At 46.5% G+C, this 12511-nt stretch overlaps 1 protein-coding gene and 1 long non-coding RNA gene across 6 annotated transcripts in view; both read left to right on the plus strand.

The window, feature by feature from the left end:
- Nucleotides 1-12511, plus strand: part of LOC137432649 (F-box only protein 25) — a 742106-nt gene that overhangs the window by 157366 nt on the left and 572229 nt on the right. The gene's annotated exons all lie outside the window — the stretch shown is intronic.
- LOC137432650 (uncharacterized) overlaps nt 1-12511 on the plus strand; it is a 138346-nt gene that overhangs the window by 26607 nt on the left and 99228 nt on the right. The gene's annotated exons all lie outside the window — the stretch shown is intronic.

Consider the following 12511-nt stretch of genomic DNA (forward strand, 5'->3'; position numbering starts at 1 on the left):
CTGAATTTGTCCCTATCGCACAGATAATTTTTAAGTGTTGAAGCTGCTTCAATATTTGGTTATGTCCGTCCATCAAAAACGAAGAAGGAGAACCTTTCTAATGCACCGTATTTAATTCTAAATAGTTCAAAAGGGGAAATTCCAGAGGGTTCTAAAAGGTAATTCTGAAGGTTTCTAAAGGGTAATTCTAATGGGCTCTAAATTGTAATTCTAATGACTTCTAATGGGTAATTATATAAGGTTCTAAACTATTGTAAAGGGTAATTCTAATGGATTCTAAAGGGTAATACTGCAGGGTAATTCTAAAGGGTAATTCTAAAGGGTAATTCCAAAGAGTAATTCCAAAGGGTTCTAAAACGTAATTCTAAAGATCAATTCTAAAAAGCAATTATAATGGGTTCCAAAGGGTAATTCTAAAGGGTAATTCTAAAGGGTAATTCCAAAGGGCAATTCGAAAGGGTAATTCTAAAGGGTAATTCCAAAGGGCAATTCGAAAGGGTTCCAAAGGGTAATTCTAAAGAACAATTCTAAAAAGTAATTCTAATGGGTTCCAAAGGGTAATTCTAAAGGGTAATTCTAAAAAGTAATTCTAATGGGTTCCAAAGGGTAATTCTAAAGGGTAATTCAAAAGGGTAATTCCAAAGGGTAATTCTAAAGGCTAATTCCAAAGGGTAATTCTAAAGGGTTCTAAAGGGTAATTCCAAAGGGTAATTCTAAAGGGTGATTCTAAAGGGTTCTAAAGGTTAATTCTAAAGGGTAATTCCAAAGGGTAATTCTAAAGGCTATTTCCAAAGGGTAATTCTAAAGGGTAATTCTAAAGGGTAATTCTAAAGGGTTCTAAAGGGTAATTCTAAAGGTTTATAAAGAGTAATTCTAATGGGTTCTAAAGGGTTCAAAAGAGTAATTCTAAGGGGTTCTAAAGGGTAATTCTGGGGGGTAGTTTTATAGGGTAATTATGGATTCCAAAGGGTAATTCTGAAGGGTTCTAAAGAGTAATGCTAAAGGGTTCTAAAGGGTAATTATAAAGGGTTCAAAAGGGTAATTCTAAGGCATTCTGAAGGGTAATTCTGGAGTGTAATTTTAAAAGGTAATTATAATGGATTATAAAGGGTAATTCTAAAGGGTAATTCTAAAGGGTTCTAAAGGGTTCAAAAGGGTAATTCTAAGGTGTTCTAAAGGTTAATTCTAAAGGGTTCAAAAGGGTAATTTCTGAAGGGTTCTAAAGGTTAATTCTAAGAGGTTCAAAGGGTAATTCTGAAGTGTTCTAAAGGGTAAATCTAATGGATTTCGTTTGTTTCTCGGCTTTGCCTATTTAATAGTGAAAATGACAAACTGAACTGCTCGCTTTGGATACAGGTGCCATTTTTTTTACTCTGTATGCCTACCTGGCAGTCAAATGAAATTGAAGATCATTCTAAACAGGAAACTTACTGTCATAAAAAACACACATAACAGGCACGAATAATTAATGCAACGTTTTAAATAAGGTGGTGTAAAGGACGCTGTATCAGTGCCGGTAAACTGCTAGAATAAATTTTCTACGACCTTTAAAATCTCTATTTTATTTCAATTCAATTATATATTTGAACACTGTCAAACACAAATCACCTTCCTACCACTTCCAAAAACCTCCAGTTTTGCAGTACTTGGACATGTTAAATAATGTGATGCAAAAAATTGCTTCAGCAGCGCTAAACTTCCGGAATACGACCTTTAAAATCATTACATTATTTTATTCAATTAAATTATATACTAAAACATTCTGTGAAGTAAGGTGTTCTATGAACTCTCTACTTATGATTTTTTCTCCATCCCAGTTGAGCTGACCTCTGCTTAGCCATTCCAACGAGCCTTCTTTGTGGATGCTTAATATGTCCAACTCTTTTTTATATTCCCAACTCTAATATCGTTCTCCCAGTTGTCGTTGTATGTTTGCTGATATGTTAACTTATATTTTTATTTTGTCTTTTTACAATCGCCGGGGCTGTATTTGTTACAGTTTCGTTTCGTGTGTGCGCCATCTTCCATTTTCACCTGTCTTGGGAGATTTTTTTCAAGGTGGGTTAGGGATAATTTTTCTGGTTTACTATCTTCGTGTGACACAATATCTTCGTATCATACAAGTCGTATTTGGTGCTCTGCTGAACTTTTCACGTGCTCGGATAATTCCACAATTGTCATTCTGTGCACTTGGTTGATTTGAGCTCCATCAGGCTGCTACCTCCTTCTCGTCTCGGCAGGTAGATTCTCTGCATGCATCGACTGTGTGTGTGCGTGTGTGTGTGTGTGTGTGTATTGTATATGTGTGTATGTTTGTGTGTATGTGCGTATGTATGTGTATGTATATGTGTATGTATATGTGTGTGTGTGTGTGTGTATGTATGTATATATATATATATATATATATATATATATATATACATATTGTTACGGTTTTTAGAACTTTCACTTTGTAAATTTAGTATTAAAATTTCCTATTTGTATTTGTGTTTTGTGTTTTAGTATTTGTGTTTTAAAACTGTCACACTCAGGGTCAGGTTAATTGTAGAGGGAACTACACCTACGTGCCACACTAAGTTAATGTTTTGTCGGCCCGAGCCGTGCCGTGAGGAATGAGGGTGCTGTGTTACAGTTTTTAGAACCTTCACTTTGTAAATTTAGTATTAAAATTTCCTATGTACATTTCCCCTTTAATTGGCTGTTAATTGAAATGAGTGCACCGTAGCTAGTCCATGTACAAGCACGTAGGCCACCATAGAACCTTTCTATAGTTATTTCCTTATTATGTGTATTAGTTTAAGGCTGTGTTTCCCACTAGTTGACTCTGCATTGCACCGAATTGAAATAAGATAGATTCCCTTTCATTGCCAAAAACCTCCATTGCCAACCGCATTACCAACTGCATTTGCCGCCATTACGCACGCGGCCAGCTCGGAGAAGAAAGGCGTGTCTCCACCTCGTCATAGGAAGGAGGAGTGAGCCAGCCCCGATCAACCAACCAAGCATGAGGGGTTTGGCTTGAGAGGGCAGAGAAAGAACAATCGGGCAGTTTCGCGAACATTCCAGGGTGTGGCGCTATAAAACCCGTCACGCGGCACCCCCCCACCTCAGTTCAGTGAAGGAGGAGCTGAGAGTTGAGTTCAGTGAAGGAGGAGCTGAGAGTTGAGTTCAGTGAAGGAGGAGCTGGGAGTTGAGTTCAGTGGAGGAGGAGCAGCAGAGTTCAGTTCAGTGGAGGAGTGAGCACTGAGAGAGTTGAGTGAACAAACCGCAGCTTTGAGTCCACTGCAGCTGAACCAACCGCAGCTTTGAGACCACCATAGTCCGGCCCCCCTGTGACACGCAGCTTCGACCCGCTGCTACGCGGGAACCAGATTGCTGTGGGATCGGTGGCATCGGTGGCCATCGAGGTCGAGCCCGACGTCCCGGGCGGGACCAAAATTCCAGCTGAACCTTCCTCCCCTTCCAGCCATTCGTTCATGCCATTCTATCATCATTCCCCGTGTAAGTCTGACTGTCGTCCGTCTTTTGTGTTGTCCTGGGGTTTCAGTAAGACTGCATAGGTAAGCTAGAATTGCTCTGTGTCCTTCTGATCCTTCCATCCTTCTGTAAATTATTTTCGTATCTTTCCATCTTCCTGGGTTTATTTGATTGTGTACATAATAGTTAGTAATAAATCCTGTTCTTCCTACCTTACCTTCTGGTTTCCTCACATCCGTTCGTCCTTGTCTTTTCCCAATTGAATACCTGTGGCACGATTTGGCCAACGTTTAAGAATCGGGTCTAGTACTTGCTAATGGTTAGTGCCGCGGCTGCTAATCCGCTCGGCAATTAACATCTTGTCCGCGGTCGCGAATGAGTTTGCTCACCTGCCTCTCCGGAGGGAGCTGGGAAACTTCAGGACTCACTTCGGTCAGTCACACACAAGGGGACTAATCCCCCCTTGGTAAGGGGAAAAAGGGCCGACGTTGAGATCCGTAACAATTGGAGTCAGGAGTTGGGATTCGAACCTGGGACTAAATTTATTTAGCCCAAATTTTGGACACCAATTGTACTATTGGCCACAACAATTGGTATCAGGAGCGAGATTCGGACCTGAAGTGTGCTTAGCACACTCAAATTACGAGTGGTCAAAATTTTTTTTTTTTTTTTACATCCAGATTTAAAATCGTGCCATGGATAATCAAGGCAATCGGGTGCCGGTGGGAGTAGAGTTAGAAGGGGTAGAAGTGACCCAGGACCCCAGGGAAGAAGTGGGAATAGTGGAAGAGGAGAGCAAAGAAGGTGCGGTCGTGGGGGTTGCAGGCACACGAAATGGCGGCCTCCCGTACGTGACGGCGATAGCCGGACCCGCAGTGCCAATGGACTGGGGCCTTTATATGATGCATTTCAGTGCATCTATGAAGGGGGACAGTAAGGGATTGGATGCAATGATGGCTACCCGGGGGATAGACATGGAAAAAATGAGGCACGAGGCAAGGTACAACCCGGATGGATTTGAGGAGCAAATAAACGCCATGATGAAAAGAATATGGGAAGACATTGGCCGCAGATCAGGCGATAGGGTCCCAAGGGTGCACGACGAGGTAAAGCGGGTTGAGAAGCGCAGGTTAAGCGAGGCGGAGAAAAGCGCAGGTAAAATGACGGGTATAGAGATCGCGACCCGGGATATGGAAAAGCCGGCGACCGCTGAGGTAGAGGGAGTTTTAATACAGCCAGCGGTCGTCGAGGTGAGTAAAGAAAATGTAGTGGGAATTGAAATTGGAGAGACCGGGGACTTAGAAAAGCACTCGCGGCAGGGAAAGATGGAAAATGTGCAAAGTCCCTGCTCACATCACGATGCTGTGCTTAATAACACCAATGAAAGTTTGCAGGTGGTGTTGGAGCGAAGGAGAAGAATCCCCCAGGTGAGTCGTGCTGTATATTGTGTGGGGAGATTTTGTAAAAGGATGTTTGGCGCAGAAAGAATTTTCGCGCGCTTGGGATCGAGAAAGCATCCGGGCGTTGGTGAAGGGTCCCCTGTGAGTGGTGTGAGTGAAAATGGCGCGCTTGTGAGGAAAGAGTGTGCGTCGGAGAAAGAATGCACGTCGGGGTGTACGGAGTGTGACACGGAGAGTGAGTTGGTGGTGGCGCAGGTGCGAGAGGGCACATCGAAGCGCGAGTGTGAAACCGAGTGCAAGCGAGAATGCACGTTGGAGTGTACGGAGTGTGACATGGAGAGTGAGTTGGTGGTGGCGTAGGTGCGAGAGGGCACATCGGAGCACGAGTGTGAAACCGAGTGCGAGCGAGAATGCACGTCGGAGTGTACGGAGTGTGACACGGAGAGTGAGTTGGTGGTGGCGCAGGTGCGAGAGGGCACATCGGAGCGCGAGTGTGAAACCGAGTGCGAGCGAGAATGCACGTCGGGGTGTATGGAGTGTGACACGGAGAGTAAGGTGGTGGTGGAACGTGTGCGAGAGTGTACACCTGAGTTGGTAGTGGCGCAGGTGCGAGAGGGCACATCGAAGCGCGTGATCGGGTGTGCAAAAGAGTGCACACCCATGGTTGTCACAGAGGATGTGACTGAGGAGCGGGTGCGAGGATGCACGCTTGGGATGAGTGTGCGAGAAAGCACACCTGAGTTGGTTGTGGCGCGGGTGTGGGAGAGCCCATTGAAGTGCGTGAGTGGGTGGATGCGAGAGTGCACGCCCATGGTGAGTGGTACGGAGTACGTACCGAGGGAGAGTGCGCAAGACGGTACGCGAGGTGTGTTAAGGAAGTGTGCGACTGGCGAGTGTGCGTGAGAGGTGTGGTGTGTAACAGGGAGTGCGGTGGTGGAATGGACGGAGTGTGTGGGATGCACTGGAGGCGCCGAGACGCCGGGTTTTGTGAGTGTGAAAAGGGTCGCGTATGCGAGTAAGGCATCGACGTTAAACGGAGAAGCGGTTAGATCGACTTTTAGCCGATGCGAGCACTCGGGGCGCGGTGCGCTTTGTTGGATGCGAGGCCCGGCGCGGGTCGGTGTTGCGTCGCTTCTCTTCGAAGCGTCGTTGCCGATTCGGGCCTGGCCCCGCCCTGCACGGTCGAGTCCGGGCCTCGCCGGGCAAGGCAACCGGTCCGGTTCAGGGACAGGAAGGAGGAAGCGGACGGTGCCCCCTTGCGGGGGCGGGGTTCCGACCGGGCGAGATTGAGCCATCGGGCCTGAAGCCGCAAGGATCCGTGCCGAGATGGTGCGTGCAATCTCGGCCCGACCAAACCGCCTCCCCTGAACCGAATGCCGGACGGATTCAACCTGCAGGCGACCAAACCACCCGCAATCATTGCTCGGCTTTGCGAAGCCGAGTTTTAATGATGTAACGACGCAACGAGGCTCAAGTTAAAGGACATTTGGTAGGGATAGGGAATTTGTGATTGGCAAATTGATAGTAGAAGATGCCCGATGTGGTGGGATGGCAACTCTGACATCCACTCACAAATGGGGCACATGAGCTATAGTTTTATGGGGTTTATGGCAGTGTAAGATCACCAAGGGAGGGTTAGGATAATGTATAGGGACCTAGAGATGACCATAGGTAATGGTAGAGGTAAGTAGCGACATTCCACCTGTAATGGGGACGTAGGTAGATTAGAATGGATGATAATAATGAGGGAGTGCAATAGTACAAGGGGCGACTGGGAAGCGCAAGTTTCAGAGGGGAGTAGTTAGATCAGATGATGCTGTGTGTGTGTAAAAGTGTATTCAGTAGCGTATTGTGAAAAGTGTGGGTGAGTGTATTGTATTGAATGAAGAAGCCTGGGAGGAAGGAGGGTGCAGGAGGCACCAGGTGTGATTGCACAGGTGTGCAAGTGAACAGGTGTATGGAGCAGTGTATGAGTGAGTAATGGTGATTGAGTGTTGTGTTGCAGGAATCACCAGGAGTGATGGCACAGGTGTGCCAATACAGGTGAGCATGGTTGTATGGAATAAATGGTCTGGAATATATGGAGTATGGAATGGATGGTTGTGGAGTGAGTATGGTGAAAACTGTGGAGTGGAGTGGATGGTGCGAAGGTGTGTATGGGGAGGATGGAACCCATCACGAATACCCGGGGAGGGTAGTTTAAGAGTTAGGTAGAAGGAGTAGGTAAATTGTGGTTGGATATTGGCATCTGTGGTGCGTGGTGGAAGAATGGTGTTTGGATGGGTGCATTAGTGACGTGGAAATGGCTGGGCATGTGGCCTGTTAGTGTGTATAGTTAAATGGGCACTCCGCCACTGTGAGTATGTCGGTCAGGTGAGGCCGCAGGTGGGCTATGGGAGCCGTTATAGTTGTGGATGGGGCCCGAGGATCCGGAGGACGGACCCGGGTAGCCCAGTGCCAGAGGGCACCGAGTGGGGAGAGCGCCAGAGGGCCTTCCCCAGGTAGATAGGTTAGGGTAAGGAGCAGGTAAGCTCGGAGGCAACTGCAGTGGTGGAGGTGTGCAGGTGCGTAGACCTGCTGGGAGAGCCACACGACCCAGTCCTGAAATTGTGCAAAGGCACAGGGAGTTGAATCGGGGGAGTGAGACCCCAAATTGATGAAGCACCACAGTTTGGTCAATGGGAATTGCTTCTTAAAACCGCATAGAGTAAGATGGCCAATGGATTGGCAGGGAAAGACCCCGGGTAGTGTAAAGTGTGTTAATGTCATTTAAGAGGATAGTTAGGATTGAAATCTCCTCGCACCATCTACATCCACTCACCTGAGGTGACAAAGCTCCACACCATGCCATGTGTTTTGGTTATTTTTGTGCAAATGTTTGGATTGTGAGACGCATCATGACGTGGGTGTGACATTGTGCTTAATGTTCCATCTCTCCCTCCTTAAGAGGGATTGATGATGAAGGGGTGATGGCAAATTTGGTTAGAAATAGGGATTGTGGTGACGAATTTGGTATAGGGGAAATATGGGGAGGACGAGACGTAGTGACGGATTTGTAATGTGTAAATTGTTGTAAATATGGGGTAAGGGCAAGGGTAGGGTAGGTAACAGGGGGGGTGACATACGGTAGGGACGAGCTTTTCTCCGCTCGGTCTCCAGGCGCACCTCACCTTGCATTGCCTTTATTGATGTGTACCCTTGTGACCTTACCCCTCACTCACCTGTCTTCTCTGTCTTCCTTCCCCGACCCATGGATCGTGTTCTCTGGGCACTGAGGGGAGCGTGCGGGAGTCCGCCATTGTGTGCCCGAACCCCCGCAACCAGCTGCCTGCATTGATGCACCACTTATGGACCACATGTCTGTGGCTGAGCACCACTCATGGACCCCACGGGTTGGGGCATGGCCCCTCTGCTGGAACCGGCCACGATGGCCCAAGATCTTGCTTGCGGACCCAGCAGCAAAACAACAAGAAGAAGAAAGACAACATCTGGAAGAACAATGGCCAGCAGAGGGAGCCAAAGAAAAAAAGACCACCAGCAGGGGTTTGTTTTTATTATGAACTGTGGTGACTGTGCACCGACTGGTGCGTTTATGGTGCTTTATGGTGCTCTTTCTTGGTGCTGGTGCATCGATGCAGCGCAGGCTGTCTCCCCTCCCCCCCCCCCCCCAAAAGAACAATCGCAGGTCCTGGGTTGCATTTTGTAAATAAACCAAGTAGCGTCACTTGTAAATAATGCTCCCCACTGTACATGTTTAGTTTGAGAACCATTCCGCAATTCGGTTATCCTGTGGGCGTGAATCTGTTAGGCAGGTTGCAATGCAGCAGAGGGACATACTTATTTGTGTTTTAAAACTGTCACACTCAGGGTCAGGTTAATTGTAGAGGGAACTACACCTACGTGCCACACTAAGTTAATGTTTTGTCGGCCCAGGCCGTGCCGTGAGGAATGAGGGTGCTGTGTTACGGTTTTTAGAACCTTCACTTTGTACATTTAGTATTAAAATTTCCTATGTACATTTCCCCTTTAATTGGCTGTTAATTGAAATGAGTGCACCGTAGCTAGTCCATGTACAAGCACGTAGGCCACCATAGAACCTTTCTATAGTTATTTCCTTATTATGTGTATTAGTTTAAGGCTGTGTTTCCCACTAGTTGACTCTGCATTGCACCGAATTGAAATAAGATAGATTCCCTTTCATTGCCAAAAACCTCCATTGCCAACCGCATTACCAACTGCATTTGCCGCCATTACGCACGCGGCCAGCTCGGAGAAGAAAGGCGTGTCTCCACCTCGTCATAGGAAGGAGGAGTGAGCCAGCCCCGATCAACCAACCAAGCACGAGGGGTTTGGCTTGAGAGGGCGGAGAAAGAACGATCGGGCAGTTTCGCGAACATTCCAGGGTGTGGCGCTATAAAACCCGCCACGCGGCACCCCCCACCTCAGTTCAGTGAAGGAGGAGCTGAGAGTTGAGTTCAGTGAAGGAGGAGCTGAGAGTTGAGTTCAGTGAAGGAGGAGCTGGGAGTTGAGTTCAGTGGTGGAGGAGCAGCAGAGTTCAGTTCAGTGGAGGAGTGAGCACTGAGAGAGTTGAGTGAACAAACCGCAGCTTTGAGTCCACCGCAGCTGAAGCAACCGCAGCTTTGAGACCACCGTAGTCTGGCCCCCCTGTGACACGCAGCTTCGACCCGCTGCTACGCGGGAACCAGATTGCTGTGGGATCGGTGGCCGTCGAGGTCGAGTCCGACGTCCCGGGCGGGAGCAAAACTCCAGCTGAACCTTCCTCCCCTTCCAGCCATTCATTCCTGTCATTCCTATCATCATTCCCCGTGTATGTCTGACTGTCGTCCGTCTTTTGTGTTGTCCTGGGGTTTAAGTAAGACTGCATAGGTAAGCTAGAATTGCTCTGTGTCCTTCTGATCCTTCCATCCTTCTGTAAATTATTTTCGTATCTTTCCATCTTCCTTGGTTTCTTTGATTGTGTACATAATAGTTAGTAATAAATCCTGTTCTTCCTACCTTACCTTCTGGTTTCCTCACATCCGTTCATCCTTGTCTTTTCCCAATTCAATACCTGTCGCACGATTTGGCCAACGTTTAAGAATCGGGTCTAGTACTTGCTAATGGTTCGTGCCGCGGCTGCTAATCCGCTCGGCAATTCACATCTTGTCCGCGGTCGCGAACGAGGTTGCTCACCTGCCTCTCCGGAGGGAGCTGGGCAACTTCAGGACTCACGTCGGTCAGTCACACACAAGGGGACTAATCCCCCCTTGGTAAGGGGAAAAAGGGCCGACGTTGAGATCCGTAACAATATATATATATATATATATATATATATATATATATATATATATACTAGCTGAATGCACCCGGCGTTGCCCGGGTTCTTCTTGAGTGTGTGTGTGTGTTTACACATTGATGAAACTTGGAATTACACAGTCGTTTGTATGGTCCTCTGTACACATCATTAATGTTTTGCACAATTAGTAACGACATGCAGAGGATGAGTTACACACAGCATTTCATTCATGTGTGTATATATGAAATGCGCGTGTGAAAGCATGCAGAGGTTTCATCATTTCTGGGAACATTTTCTGGGAACAGACTTCGGTGCTGCTCATTTTCGGTAAGTGTTATACTGGGTGGTTTGTCATCGCCTTTCCAGCAACAATTATGGCAAAAATTGGGAATTTGGCCAGGGTACCGGCGATAGCTTGCCTACCCTTCATGAATAATACCATGGGATCTTCGATGCAACTATCCATGCCCAGTTTCACGTCCATCCGAGGGACGGCACACACATTGATGAATCAGCCTGCATGTGAAATACCAAGATGACAGCCGAATCAAGATTCGAAATGAGGCAGGGCAGCTCATAGGTGAGAGTGCGTTTACCTATATAGGCCACCCTGTTACCCCGTTAGCTGTGATACATCATATTGCAAATGGCTACACGGAAATGACGAGAAAACAAAGCAATTGTTGGTTACTGCATATAAATGTTTATGCTGTTGACGAAGGAGACACACCAGCATGCCAATGGTCCATGCACATATTTATCTAAAGATAAGAGAGTTCGATTGACGCAGGATTATTGGCCTCCAATGGCAGGACTCTGCAATCCTAGATGATGCAATCCTAGAATAGGGTGGGATACAAGAAGGCTGATGATGGGCTTTTGTATCCACCAAGACATCACATCTTCATGAGCCTTTTAACCATTGACCTGTAAAGAATCACAGAACATTATTTTCTTTCACAAAACATCAGCAAAGCCTGGTGTTGGCTTAGCGGTTAGGGTGCCGTCTTGGGTTCCTAGGATCCTGGGTTCGAATCCCGGTCGATCGCTGAATTAACAACCAAGGGGGTTGACTCAGCCTGTCATCTTTCCGGGGTCATGCAAATAGAGTACCAGTTCACTGGTTAATTCCCTGTGTGTTGCAAGAGGTGACTAACAGGGTTGGCGGCAGGAAGGGCATCCGGCCATAAACATTGCTTCAAAAAAGGTGCCAGAAAAAGCCAACCCCTACTCTGTGGGGGGAAAAATGGCCTCTAAAGGTGGTTAATTTTTTTTTTTCACAAGGAATCAGCAGACATTTGATTCAATAGACAGTGCCAATGTGCCAATCAATTTTGTTACATATTTTACAACTCACTCTGCATGCCAGCAATCTATTTACAACAACAATCTGTGGGCAACGCCATAGTGGCCATTGCATGTGAAGACATCTACCCATGTTACATGAAATGTCCTCTCATCTGGGGGAATATCCTCTGCGAGAGATGGCCGTTGCATGCTCTACAAGTTGCTCTGTTACTCATGCGATTAGTTCAGAAATCGGGGTGCCTGTGTGATCATTGCACTCGAGAACAGCACCTATCAATTTGATGTAAACCTACATGCACATCATCTGGTGAGCTGCATCGACAAGAAGGGAGATGAGGATAAGGAGGGAGAGAGAGTAGTGAGCAACCTCCTGAAAGCAGCCATTGACTTGATGTGCACCAGAGAATCTTTAAAAAAAATAAAACACATTCTCGAACATCTCTACTGTTTTTGGAATTATTGCACCTCTCCGCACGTGCACTCCAATTATTGGACAATTTTGTTGCTTTGGAAGATGTAAACATATGCACAAGTGAAAATACTAGAGGATGCATCAGAGGCAGTCTATGCAAGTGGAAAATATAGAGGAGGAAGATAGTGGAGCATCTGGGATATCTGAATTGGACATTCTTTTAGAGGGGAAAAAAGTACATTATTATTCGTTCCCGAAATTATTTACCTCCACCTGAAACATTTTTACCATGTTTTTACCAGGGATTATAGTTGGAGACATTACATTACAGAGACCTACTTGTGGTGCTGACCATGCAGGTCCTCAGTTTTCGTAGATATGGACCCACCCAGATTTTATACCCACCCTGCCCTTCAGCACATACCCACCCTGCCCTACCTTTTGTTCAAAATGCCGAATCAACTTCTTGTGTGTATTGTTTATCAGGTTTTCCTTGATTGTGTGTCTGTACGTAAGGTATTTGTGAGTGAGGCAAATATAAAGTTTGCAAAAATGTACTTGAAACTTTTCTATATTCATACATAACAGATTTCGTCAAATCGTATCCAGAAGAAACAA

Source organism: Myxine glutinosa, chromosome 8 (genome assembly GCF_964187855.1).
Source record: "Myxine glutinosa chromosome 8, kmMyxGlut1.1, whole genome shotgun sequence".
In the NCBI taxonomy this organism is placed as follows: domain Eukaryota; kingdom Metazoa; phylum Chordata; class Myxini; order Myxiniformes; family Myxinidae; genus Myxine; species Myxine glutinosa.